Raw genomic sequence first — 13,542 nt, forward strand, 5'->3', positions numbered from 1 at the left:
ATGCCTTTCTGATTACTACAAGACTACAAAACTAGGTCTAAATAGAAACTCTTCCTTTTCCAGTCCTTTTCAAGTTCTCTTCATGTGTACATGAAGTCATCTTTTTCTGGAATAGTGTGGAATTCCATCTTGATTATCTACTGATACAGATCACTACCTCTTATTGGCAAGTGTATCTTGGAAGCGGGGCGGGATTCAGATGCTGAGCCTTTTGTTCAAGCCATGACACCTAGAATCCATGCAACATTGGGAAACCGAAACACCTGCAAATTGTAGTGAGAATGAAATGAGATAATGAAGAAAGCCCTTTGTTAGAATTTTTGGCTGGGCTTTACTTGTGTTACATTGAACTTCTTTCTGCCTCAGTGTATACTGCCATAAAAATAAGAGTAGAAATAGTATCTCCCTCTTGAGTATGCAGTGAGGGTTAAATGTAAAGCAAATTGTACACAGTGCCCTGCCGCCGTCTCTGGCCCCACACAAGTCATGAGCAGAGCTTGTGCTGTAGACCCAATCTTAGGTTTTTTCATCTGACCAAATACTGTTCAGGAGCCAGGATGCTGTTGCAAACACTGCTCTATGGAAGTAACTTGGAATCCTGGCAGAAATTCCAATTCTCTGCAACAGTCATCATTATCATCATAAACAGGTGGTCCCTGCATGCAGGAAATTGGCTTTCAGGGGCCAAGTCTGTGCTGTGATGGAACACAGCATGTGTGTCTATAAAACTACAGCCAATGCTCTGAGCCAGATGAAAGGGCTGCTGTTCTGAATGACCAGCCAGCACGTGTGAGCCTGAAATACCCCACGAAGGCATTTGGGGAAAATCGGCGCTAGTCCTCCATATGGCACGCCATCCAGTTGCTTTAGCTCCATTTTGGTGCAGCTGGTAACAACAAGTCAGCATAGATTTTGGCCCAAGGATCTGTAATTGAGAAGGACATTCTAGACTAGCAGAGAAACAAGGAACCAGTTGGGACCAATGGCTTCACTGCACATCTCCAAGCCACACCTCTGCTTTCTTCCTCATCATTGCTTTCCTTCTTTCCTGGGGGAAGAAGCTGCTTGGGTCCCTAATCCCTCCAGCTACAGTTGACATGACTAAAAGTGGACCAATACAGGGCAATGTCTCTGTGCCAAAAATATAGAACTATGACTCAACTGCACTGGCCAGCTGCTGCTTCAATCTGTACCCACTCTTGTGGACAGAATGTGGATCAGAACCATACATGAGGAAGAATATGGGAAACTTGTGACTCATTCAAGAGAGAAGGGACTCAAGGGGATAGTATGGCAAAACAAACAAAAAAACACTGAACTTCTTTTGCCTTTAGTTCATTAATAAATGAATTTTCACATGACTGCTAAAATTCATTGATGCTTGAATTAATCACAAAAAAAGGCAGCAAATTCATGACAATGTAGATTCAGAGAAGAAACAAATCACCACTGAGCTATTCAATATCAGGAACCAGATTTATATGAAGCTGAAAATGGGGAAAAAATCTGAACAGGTCACTGGGGGAGATAGCGCATGACAAGTGACACAGGGGCTTCTGGAATGTTCTGGTTCCCAATCTTGGTGCTGGTTGAGTGTTTTGAAAACTCTGTAAGGGCCCACACAATGGGCCCTAGCCTTGCATGCACCAGGATCCCATATGGGTGCAGCTTCGTGTCCCGACTGCTCTACTTCTCATCCAGCTCCCTAGTAGCCTGGGAAAGCAGTAGAGGATGATCCAAAGGCTTGGGACCATGCACCTGCGTGGGAGATCCAATAGATGCTCCTAATTCCTGGGTCTTCACTTCTGATCAGCTCAACTTCGGCCATTGCAGCCACTTGCAGAATGAACCAGGGGCAGAAAATCTTTCTCTCTGTAACTCCTTCTTTATGTTTATCTGTCTTGAAAGAAAGGAAGGAAGGAAGGAAGGAAGGAAGGAAGGAAGGAAGGAAGGAAGGAAGGAAGGAAGGAAGGAAGGAAGGAAGGAAGAAAGAGAAAGAAAGAAAGAAAGAAAGAAAGAAAGAAAGAAAGAAAGAAAGAAAGAAAGAAAGAAAGAAAGAAAGAAAGAAAGAAAGAAAGAAAGAAAGAAAGAAGAAAAGAAAAGAAGAAAAAGAAATGAAGGAAGGAAGGAAAGAAAAAGCTCACTGAACTATATGGGTGTGATAGATGCACATCTCTGGATGTATGATATGAGTCATTGAAGTTTCAAAGTAAAACAAAGGAATCAGATCTTATGCTGAGGGCTTCTGGTTGTTAAAGGAATTTGGGGAGTGAATCAGTGGAGATTCACTCAAACAAATGAAAATCTTTTTTTGTAAAATAGATATGAGGCCAGCATTGTGGACAGCTGGTAAGCCAACACCAGAATCCCATCTGGGCACCGATTTTTGTCCCAGCTGTTGTTTCTGATCCAGCTTCCTGCTATTAGCTTGAAAAAAGGTAGTAGAAAATGGCCCAAATGTTTTGGTGCCCGCAACCCATGTGGGAGACCCAGATGAAGTTCCTGGCTGCTGGCTTTGGCCTTACTCAGCTCTGGCCATTGCAGCCATCTGGGGAATGAATCCCCAGATGAAAGATCAGTCTCTTAAAAAAAAAAAAAGAAAGAAAGATCAATCTCTCTCTCTGGTGCTGCCTTGCTCTCTAACTCTTAACTCTGACTTTCAAATAAGTAAGTAAACCTAAAGAAACAGATAATTGTAAGATAAACAATATTCAGTTTCATTCATCCATGGTTACCCCACACATCAGATAGCAAGATATGTAAGATTTTTTTAATCAAGAGGTGCATAGGAGAGAATTAATTCACTAGCCACTTTCCCATATGTAAATGACCAAGGAGAAGTGGCAGAAAGGACAGTTTGGTCACCCATATTTCATCCTAACACTTTAATGAGGTCAGTATTCTCATCTCTGGTTTACAGCAGAAACTGAGGCTGGGGCTGTCTCAGGGCCAACTCTTACTGAGTTACTCACAAGGCTCAAGAATTCAGCCTCTAATCTTGGGCTAACCTCTGCACTGGCCCGGTTTACTGCTGGGTTGGGCAGGTGAGCTCATGGATGACCTCACTTACATTTGGTCAGGTGTGCTGAGTGACTGGACTGCTACTTCCCAGAGCTTTTGTTGGTCTCCAGCAACAGCAAGGTGTCCGGAGCCCCCAGCCTAGCCAGCACCAAGGAGAGAAGCTCCCATGGGAGAAGGTCCTGCCTTGGGTTCCCTGGGAAGGAGGAAACACCAGCACTTGTTGCTTGATGCCTGGGAAGAAGTTGGCAACTGAGAAGTCTCCAGCCCAACCAGATCTCCTGGAAGAGGGAAGAACATGAGTCACAGCTGCCCTGCTGACCACACACCTAGCGGAAGCACATACAGCCATGAGCTCACCATCCTTACACTTTTGCCCAACAAAATGGGAACATTGGTGGAAGCAGGGTCACATGACCTCTGCCTTTCCTTCCCTGTGGCTGAGAAGATACAGACTGCTGGCATTTCCCTTGTTGTGAGTAACCTGGCACACCATGCCCTCATGGCTTCTTTATCTTCGTGTGTACTTGTTCACTTGGTACACATGTGCTGAGGGCATTTGAAGGGACAAAATGTCCCCCACTCCCATCAGGCATTTAAAAGGACAGTATAACTTAGTGGTTAGGAATGTGAAGTCTGGAGACAGATGGCTGGCTTAGCACTTACGGTCCTGGTTGGGATGTTCCTTGCTATCACTCCCACCTCCCCCCACTACTCCCACCTCATCCTCCAGCCCCATCCCCAATCCCAAATGGAAGTGCCTGAGTTGGATTCCCAGCTCCAGCCCTAATTCCAGCTTTTGCTAACACAGACCCTAAGAAGTAGCAATGGCAGCTCAAGTACTTGTATCCCTGACACCACATGGGAGACCTGGATTGAATCCAGTTCCTGACTTTGGCTTGCCTTAACTGTGGCCATTGCAGCATTTAGAGAGTAAACAACTAGAAGATCAATCCTTTCTCTCCCTCTCATCTCTCTCTTTCTCTCTCTATCTCTATCTCTCTCCCTCTTCCCCAGTCTGACCATCAGACAAATTAACATTAAAAAAGAAAGGTAGGTAAATGCCTGTCTGAATGTGGTTTGAGTCCTGGCTTGTCCCAACCAGATCTTCTGTGTTAGCACTCAATGCAAGTCTTAGTGGCTACTAAGAATACATGGTACTTAGGAGTGTCATTCCCAGGCGAGACATCAGATAAGCACACAAATAGCCTATGCTTATGAAATAGGAAACGGGCAGAAAATGACATGCAACCTAACAGGACACTTGGAGTGAGAAACTCTGTCCCTTTCAAAACTGCCCCCCATATTTACATATAAAACATTGTTAAAGATGGTTAAAATAATTTTTAAATGTTTATATTTGCTTGTGATTTTTATATAACTAAAATATGCTTTTTAAACTTGGTAAAATGTAGAAAATATTTGTCCAAATACTCATAATTCCATCATTAAAATAACTGGGGATTGACATTGTGGCACATTTGGTTAAGTGACTGCCTGTAAAACCAGTATCTCTTATCAGAATGCTGGTTCAAGTCCCGGCTGCTGCACTTCTCTTTCAGCTCCCCATTAATGTGCCTGGGAAAGTAGTGGAAGATGGCACAGGTGCTTGGGTCCCTACCACCCTCATGGGAAACTCAGATGGGGTTTTGGTCTCCTGGCTTTGGCCCGGCCCTGTCCCAGCCCTTTGTGGCCATTTGGGTAGTAAACCAAGGGATGAATGATCTCTCTCTTTCTGTTTCTTTCTGTCATTCTGCCTTTGAAAAATATAAATAAGCTTAGAAAGAAAAAAAAAACAAACTACAGTCAACAATTTACTTTGGTTTTTGTTTAAAGCACTCCAAGAGAGTTTTGGAGTCTCTGAGCTTTCGGAGTCTGTAGTGTGCTCTTCTGGCTTTGCCGAGTGAGGCGGATTCTCCTGTCCTGAAGGAATGCGTCAGGAACCATGTGTGGCAAATTTGGAATATGATCAAGCTGGGGGCATGCTGCTTTGGTCCAAATGCAGGATGGTGAAGCCATAAGACTAATTTTACTGGGCAATAAGAGAACACCAACAACTGCTCCAGAAGTTAGCTTGAAATCTGAGTTCATCACCAGCAGTGACCTGGAAATAAAGGACTTCACAGGAGGCCAGATACTGCGGTCCTCCCCTTTAAATGTCTGGGACTTAATTTTATGCCTGCAAATAATGGGGACTTGAAAACAATCAGGTTCCCCAAAGGAAATTGAACACTTTATTGTTAAATGAAGTTTCAAATTTTATGTGACTATGATTAGTATACATATAGAAGTGGAATTGTTTTAATCTCTCAAGAAACTCCAAGCAATGATAAACCCTCTAAAATTTTCTGTAATACACTTAACAATGTATTTTTAAATACTGATAGAAAATAAGAGATTTTTTGATAGCTTAAGTATATGATTCATAAATATATTCTACCTGTAAATTAAGCATTGGACCAGGCATTTGGCACATAAGTCCACATCACATAACAGAGTGTCTGGGCTCAGGTCCTGGTGCTGCTCTCATTCCAGTTTGCTGCTAATGAATGCACACCTTGGGAGGCAGGAAGTGATGGCTTGAGTACTTGAGTCCCTGACATCTGTGTAGGAAACCCACACTGCATTCATGGCTCTCAGCATCATCCTACACAGCCCCAGCTGTTACAGGCATTTACAACTGAGAGATCTCTGTCAATTTTTCTTCCTCTATCACTTTCTATGCCTTTCAAACAAATGGCTAAGTATTCTTAAAACATGGTTGCACTCACTTGGATGACCATATCTGACCCCAGAACCTCTTCTACCTATGTAGCAGAAGTTAATTCAGTAACCAGAATGATGAACAACCATCCAGAGCTTTTTCAGGATGATATGCATTATTCTGAACTAAATTGTGTCACCAGTTGTATAATTTACTGCTTACCTTTTTCACCCAACTAAATGTAAACTGACCATTTTCCGGAATAAAGCCCACTTTAATGTTTACATTCTGCTTCACTTCCTTTTAAAATAGCATCTTGACTTCCTAACAGGCCTTCCTTGTCATTCCAGAGAAATCCTAAGGAGGCACCTAGGAAGCTCCACTCTGGAACTCAGCAGCCCAGCATTATACACTTGACAGTATACCAGGAACTGTGTGGGCTGATGCCTAACTCCAGGATTACTGTCATTCTTGTAACCCGTCATGTGGAAGAAATAAGAAAAACAGAAGAAAGAGAGATAAGATGACTTCCACAAGATGCACCTCCCTTGGATGTTATTTTAGGACATGACTCAGGTTGCCTTGTCCTCAGTCATGTCACTGGCATTTAAGGAGCCCCTTGGGTTACAGATCAGGGCAGGTGCTGGGACGTGAAGAAGGCCATGCTAAAAATACCACCTCTTCTGAATCTTTGCCGGCTGGCCCTGACCAAGCTCCCTCCACAGGAAGAGGATCCCCGGAAGAGGGTGAAGTGTTTCCCTGGCCTGGAGCAGGGAGAACAGTCTGACACCTTCCATTCTCATTACCCAGATGGAAAGGAAGCTTTTCTCCTGCGGAATAGTAATTTCCACTGGCACAAGAAAATGGTCTTTCTTCAGGTGAACCCAGAGTCCCAGTAGGAAGTATTGGAGTGGAAAAGATTTTGTCAGTTAGCTAAGGAAGGATCTGTAGACAACAAAAGCAAACCCACTCACTTTCTGTAACCCGGTCCTGCCCATACAACTCTGCACTAAACCATCTCCACTCAAGCTTAGTTGGTATAATGGGTCTGGCAAAGGCACAGAAACAAGTTGTTAGAAACCCCCAGCTTTTTGTTTACCTAGCACAGCAGCCTCCAGAAGCCTTCCTGAGCTGCAGCTGCACATAAAACAGAGCAAGAGGCCCCAAACTGCCCCCTCCAAGGATACTGTTCCATTGCTCTCACAGTCTGCAATGCAAGAGCGGAGACTGCAGAGTTCACTTCCACATATGCTCCTGCTAAGGACATCAGCAGAAACTTGAGAACCAAGTATAAAAATGTAAAAGATTAACAGGTGGTGTCCAATATGAAAAGAATTTGGGGTTTTCTGGTAAGTAATGATTAAAACCATCCCAACACTCTGGGGCTGGCTCAGGAGTATAAAATCTGCAGATATTTGGCTATGTTTTGCACTCTGCACTAGGTACTGCCCTGACTATGGTTCCTGTCTTCATTTTCTTTGAAATACACTGCCTAGATTAATTAACAGCGCCTTCCTTTGCCCACCCTAGGGTCTTGAGGGGAGCAAGTACAGATTTCTTTTTTTCTTTTTTAGGATTTATTTTTATTTGAAAGGCAGATTTACAGAGAAAAAAAAGAGAGACTGAGAAGAGAAAATCTTCCTGGTTCACTCCCCAAATGGCCACAATTGAGTTGAATCAATCCAAAGCCAGGAGCCAGGAATTCTTCCAGGTCTCCCAAGTGGGTGCAGGGTCCAAAGGATGAATTGTGCCATCCTCCAGCACTTTCCCAGGCCATAAGCAGGGAGCTGAATGAGAAATGGAATAACCAAGACACAAACCAGTGCCCATATGGGATGCCAGTGCTTAAGATGGAGGATTAGCCTGTTGAGCCACCATGCTGGCCCCCTGCAGGTAGAGATTTGTAATAATTAACCTCATATGCTCTCTGGAAGCTCCTAGGAATAACATGAATGCATCTGTCTTTCCATTCTCATTATGATATCTGTATGATCCTATCTTAGGCCATAAACATGAGGTTGGAAAAAAGGTTTCATTGGTTGAACCACATCTTCTCACCAGATTCTCCCATGCACTTGGAATGGCGGGGAGGGTGGGTTTTGTGGCTTGGCTGTGGATCTGAGCTGGCTCATGTGGAAGAAGATCTCACCCTGCAGTCTTGCCTAGTCAGTATCACGTTTTAACTATGCTCTGAGTGTAGAATACACCCTGCTGGTCTCACTCTTTATCTTTACCTTGTAATGTATTGCTTCTAAGTAAGAAATCATGAATGAATATTTAGGGGGAAAAAAGGCTGGACAATGAATGAATAACAAAAACCTATTAAAAAAAAAAACCTATTGCTGGGCACACCTTGGTAGCCTAGCGGCTAAAATCCTTACCTAGAAAATACCAGGATTCCATATGGGTGCCAGTTCTAATCCCAGCAGCCCCACTTCCCATCCACCTCCCTGCTTGTGACATGGGAAAGCAGTCAAGGGCGGCCCAAAGCCTTGGGTTCCTACACCGATGTGGGAGACCTGGAAGAGGCTCCTAGCTCCTGGCTTTGGATTGACTCAGCTCCGGACAATGTGACCACGTGGGGGAGTGACTCATCGGATGGAAGATCTTCCTTTCTGTCTCTCTTCCTCTTTGTATATCTGACTTCCAAATAAAAAAGTTTTTTTAAATCTTAAAAAAAAAAAACTATTGCTGGCAGCGGCAGCATCTGCATATTTGTCCCTACACTGTCACTTCCAGCTGATGGTCTTGCATTAGTGATTGCCCTTGGTTTTCTGTTATATTTTTTGTTAAGCTTTATTTATTTTTTATTGCAAAGTCAGATATACAGACAGGAGGAAAGACGGAGAGGAAGATCTTCCATCCAATGATTCACTCCCCAAGTGAGCGCAACAGCTGGTGCAGCACTGATCCGAAGCCAGGATCCAGGAACATCCTCCAGGTCTCCCACACGGGTGCAGGCTCCCAAGGCTTTGGGCCATGCTCGACTGCTTTCCCGGGCCACAAGCAGGGAGCTGAATGGGAAGTGGAGCTGGCGGGATTAGAACCGGCATCCATATGGGATCCTGGTGTGTTCAACGTGAGGACTTTTGGCTGCTAGACCACCGCACCAAGCCCACTTTTTTTTTTAAGCATTACTTATCTACAGGGCAAAGAGCCAGAGATCTTCCATCTTCTGGTTCATTCCCCAAATGTCCAAAACAATCAGGACTGGGTCAGGTGGAGGTCTGGAGTCAGGGATTCAATTCAGGTTTCACACGTGGGTGACAGAGACCCAACCACTTGAGGCATTAACACTGCCTCCATGTTACACATGTTAGCAGATGTTGGAAACAAGAGCAGAGCTGGGAATCAAACCTAGGCACTTTACCATGGGATGCTGGTGTTCTAGACAGCATCATGATGGCTGTGCCAAACATGCCACCCCCCATTGTTGGTTTTCCAGTAGACAGACCAGAAATGAGAAGCCTAATTCTAATGTCTTCATCAGAGATGGCAAGAAGAAAGTAATAAACATGCTTGTTCAGCTTTACATATATGAGAGCATATTGCTGTTCTTGAGACAGCCAATATCCATCACTACCCAACCAGACTACCCAAAGATAACAGCTATTATTAAAAGACAGAAGGAAAATGCCTATGTTTTTGTTTTCCTTGGAAGGACCGTTTTGCGCAGTCAAACTCTGCAAGTAGCAAGAGTACTCAAGAGCCTCTTTGCAAGATCAAGAGAAGCTGTGTCTTCCTCAAGAAGTGGGGGTCTCATCCACAGGGGCCTAAGAGCATTTCTTAATGCCTCAAAGCCCCCCGGGGGCAGAGCATATTTTCCATGGAAACTTTGGGAAACAGAACTCAGCGGCATATGAGAGAGCATGCTGTATCTTTTTCCACGCTACAGTGAACCATGAGCATAGCACACTGCATTCCCAAATGCAGTGGAAGAAACAATTGTCTTTCAGTGTAGTTTCAGATTCTTTTCTCTCCCTTAACTGCTTGAGTCATCACTGTGGGCTCTGGAGGAGTCACAGTACACAGGTTGAGTTATTGCTGCTAAACATGGTGTGACTATCAGGGAATGAGGATTTGGGTTTTGTCTTTTTAAACACAATCCCAAAGCACACACTCAGATGAGTATTGCTGTAAAAGGGGTAACATCTGCTAATGTTGACTCTCTTGTGAACAAATATTGGAACATGCAGTAAGACAAGTATATGTGCTAAGGAGACAGTATATTACCCATTAACACTTCCTTTAAGAAACTCAGCTAGGGCCTGACGCAGTAGCCTAGTGGCTAAAATCCTTACCTTAAGAGCACCAGGATCTCATGTGGGCGCCAGTTCTAATCCCGGCAGCCCTGCTTCCCATCCAGCTCCCTGCTTATGGCATGCAAAAACAGCCAAGCGTGCCTTGAGACCCTGAACCCGCGTGGGAGACCTGGAAGAAGTTCCTGGATCCTGACTTGGGATCGGCGCAGCTCCAGTCATTGTGGTCACTTGGAGAGTGAATCATCAGATGGAAAATCTTCCTCTCTGTCTTTCCTCCTCTCTGTATATCTGACTTTGTGATAAAAATAAAATAAATCTTTAAAAAAAAAAAGAAAGAAAAGAGAAAGAACCTCAGCTATGCAACCCTCACAACTCTGGGGAACCCCAAGGCAGCTATTTGGCACAATAGTAATACATTCAGAAATATGCATTAAGAGACCTCAAAGCGTTACCATTATGACACAGCCTGCTAAGCCTCAGTTTATAGAATAAGCATCCCATCCATGAGCACTGATTCAAGTCCTGGCTTTGGATCCAACTTCCTGCTGATGTGCCTGGACCTCTGCCTCTGTCACTTAGGGAAAAGAAAAGGATGCATTTCCTGGCTCCTGGTTTTGGCCTGACCCAGGCCTGACTATTTCCAGCCATTTGGAAAGTAAACCAGTTGATGGAAAATAGATGAAGTGTTCTCTCTCTCTCTGTCACTCTTTTTCTGTTTTCCAAAGAGAGTTTTACATGCATCATGTGTAGACCTTAATTACAGCATGTTAAACGCCATGTACACAAAAGATGTTCAGTAAACATTTGTGTGGCTTTTCCCTGCCATATCACAATTTATATTCATCCTTCAGAAAACAAGAGTGTCCATATTTTGAAGGTAAACAAGATCTTTTTACCTAGTTTTGTCACCCCGCCTGCCCTACACTACACTACTACTTTCATGCTCTAATGTAACTAACAGTCAATTTAAAAAACCATTCAATAAGCACTTATGCGGAGTAAATAACTCCAAGCACCAGATAAATCTGGAAATTCCTGGCCTGTGTCTTGGGTTTACACAAAAGCTCTGAGATGAAAATATTGTGCAGGCTCCTGTACCATCATAACTAGGTCAGTTTCTTGCAAAAAAAAAAAAATGTACTTATTTGTTTGAAAGTCAGAGTTACAGAGAGATGGAGAGACTAGAAAGAGATCCATGTGCTGGTTCACTCCCCAAATGGCCATAATGATGGAGTATGGACCAGGCTGAATGAAGCCAGGAACCTGGAACTCCATATAGGTGTCCCACATAGGTGGCAAGGGCCTAAGTGCTTGAGCTTTCTGCTGCTTCCCCAGGTATAATAGCAGGCAGTTCGGTTGGAAGTGGAGCCGCTGAGACTTGAACCAGTGCTCATGGGATGCCAGTATTGTAATCAGCAACTTAACCCCTGCCCCATGCCACTATATCAGCTGTCAGTATGCTTCTTTTCAAGGCATGCAGACTCGCGTAACTTGAGTAAATGAAGGGTGTTATCCTGGGAATCCGTGGAGCTGCAATTTGGTCACACACTCCTTATTTGTTTCTGTGAGTGCTGCTTTTGTTTATCTCCAGAAGTCTGCCCCTTTCTCCTTTATCGCTAGTCAGATTTGTCTGCTTTTTCATACCAGAGCTGATGCTTGGCCTATTATTGTGAGTCAGGAGGAGTTAGTTATGCTTCAGTAACAAACAAGCCCCAGAGTTCAACGGCCTAAGTAATAAAGGTATATATCCTGCTCTTGCTGTATACCCAGCAAGAGTTAGCTGGAAGCCACTTGGGCAACCAAAACAGCAGAATAGGCAGAATCTTAAAATATGAGCATGGTAAGGCATGCACTCACTCTTAAATTGTTTGCCACAGGTCAACCCTGCTTACATTTCCTCATTCAAAGCAAGTCAGATGGCCATGCCTCGGTTAACAGGATAGGGATGTGCAAGCCTACCGAGACCCTGACTGCAGAGAAAGCCCAAATATTTCTCAATAAACTTAATCACCCTCACACATGGCATTTTTAGCCCATCACTGAAACCCCTCTTCATTTCAGCAATGACAGCAGTAAATTAATATTTTCCATGTGCCTTATTTTGGACTGCATTCAAGAGATAATAAATGTCCCAGTGCAAGTCCCAGTTGGCCTCTGGATCCATCCTTGAGTCCTGGCCAGCCAGCAGGGGAAGAGGCACATGGCTGTCCTCTACAGGGATCGGGGACCTGTCCAGGCAGAAGAAGGAGTTGTGTGTGTTGAGCCATGGTAGATCACTTTCCTTGTCCTCGATGACAGGACAAGTGCAGGATGCTGTGTTGGGCCTTGATGACTACCACAGAATCCCAATAGAGGAGAAATGGAAATGATTGGATTCAAGGCCCTGACATGTTAACCTTGAGATCAATCTAGGGAATCAATGAGACAGTAACAAGAATTTTGGAAAGTTAACTCTTGAGAGTCAGTGTTGCGGCATAGCCAATGAAGTTGCCAACTGTAACAGCTAGAACAAGTACTGGTGCCCATATGGGATCCTGACACTTGCAGGGAGAGAATTAGCCAGTTGAGCCATTGTGCCTGGCCCAAACATTCATGTTTCCTCTCTTGTCCATCCTTGGCCATCCTCTCTACCTGCTTTTCCACAAAATCAGCTTAAAAGCCAAAACCTTTTTAGAAAAGGCTTTTGTATTTTGTTTTTGTTTTTTCTTATCTGCTCTGACCTGATTGTTTTCTTTCCTCTCCCTTCCTGCCTCCCACTCAACGAATTCTCAAAGTTCTGCTCATGCTGAACACCTGGAGGACATGTCTACACCCTGAAGATGTGTGAATCAGTGTCGGATTTACTACACTAGTCATACCTGCTGATTCTAGTACTTGCCTGATTCCACAGAAGGTTCTCAATAAGTTATTGAATAAGAAATAATATGTCTTATAATCCTAGGCCATTTAAGGAAACTTCAGTGAGCTGCCCAGCTGCATTTTTAGGACACAATGAGAAAGTTAAAGCAAAGGCACTTCAACAAGTTTTGGAAAAATCTAAATTGAATGAGAAGCTTATTTGGTGCAAAGCTTACTTTGAAACTCGGGTATAGTTTTTCCACAATATGTATTTTCTTGTGCACTTTTTTGGGAAGGCCTCTTTTTTGTGGTTGCTCAAGGAATTTCCCCTGTTCCATCATTTTAGACAAGAAAACAAGGCGATGATGAACGCAGCTAAGGCCACACTGTAAGGAAATGACTTGGCTCAGTGTGACGCTCGGGGTCTAACATCTAACTGCCTATTCTCACCCTTTCCTTGAGTAGCTCCATGTAATACACACATGGTCTGTGTGTGCTGCCCTCAGACCTGGCATTTTGCCAGTGTTCCAGGGGCCCAGAGGACACATGGTAAATGCCAGGGCCATGCCGCCCCCTTTGCCCACAGGTCTCCTGTTGGAACATTGTTTCCCTACTGGGCAGTGGGCTCAAGTGGGGAAACCAGATAAAATTCAAGAGGGGAACTTGATCTGTCTCTGCAGATCTTACAAGTTGTTTGGCCTGCATAGTCTACACAGATAC

This window comes from Ochotona curzoniae, unplaced genomic scaffold, assembly GCF_017591425.1.
Source record: "Ochotona curzoniae isolate NIBS_2020 unplaced genomic scaffold, NIBS_Ocur_1.0 scaffold_4701, whole genome shotgun sequence".
Lineage (NCBI taxonomy): Eukaryota > Metazoa > Chordata > Mammalia > Lagomorpha > Ochotonidae > Ochotona > Ochotona curzoniae.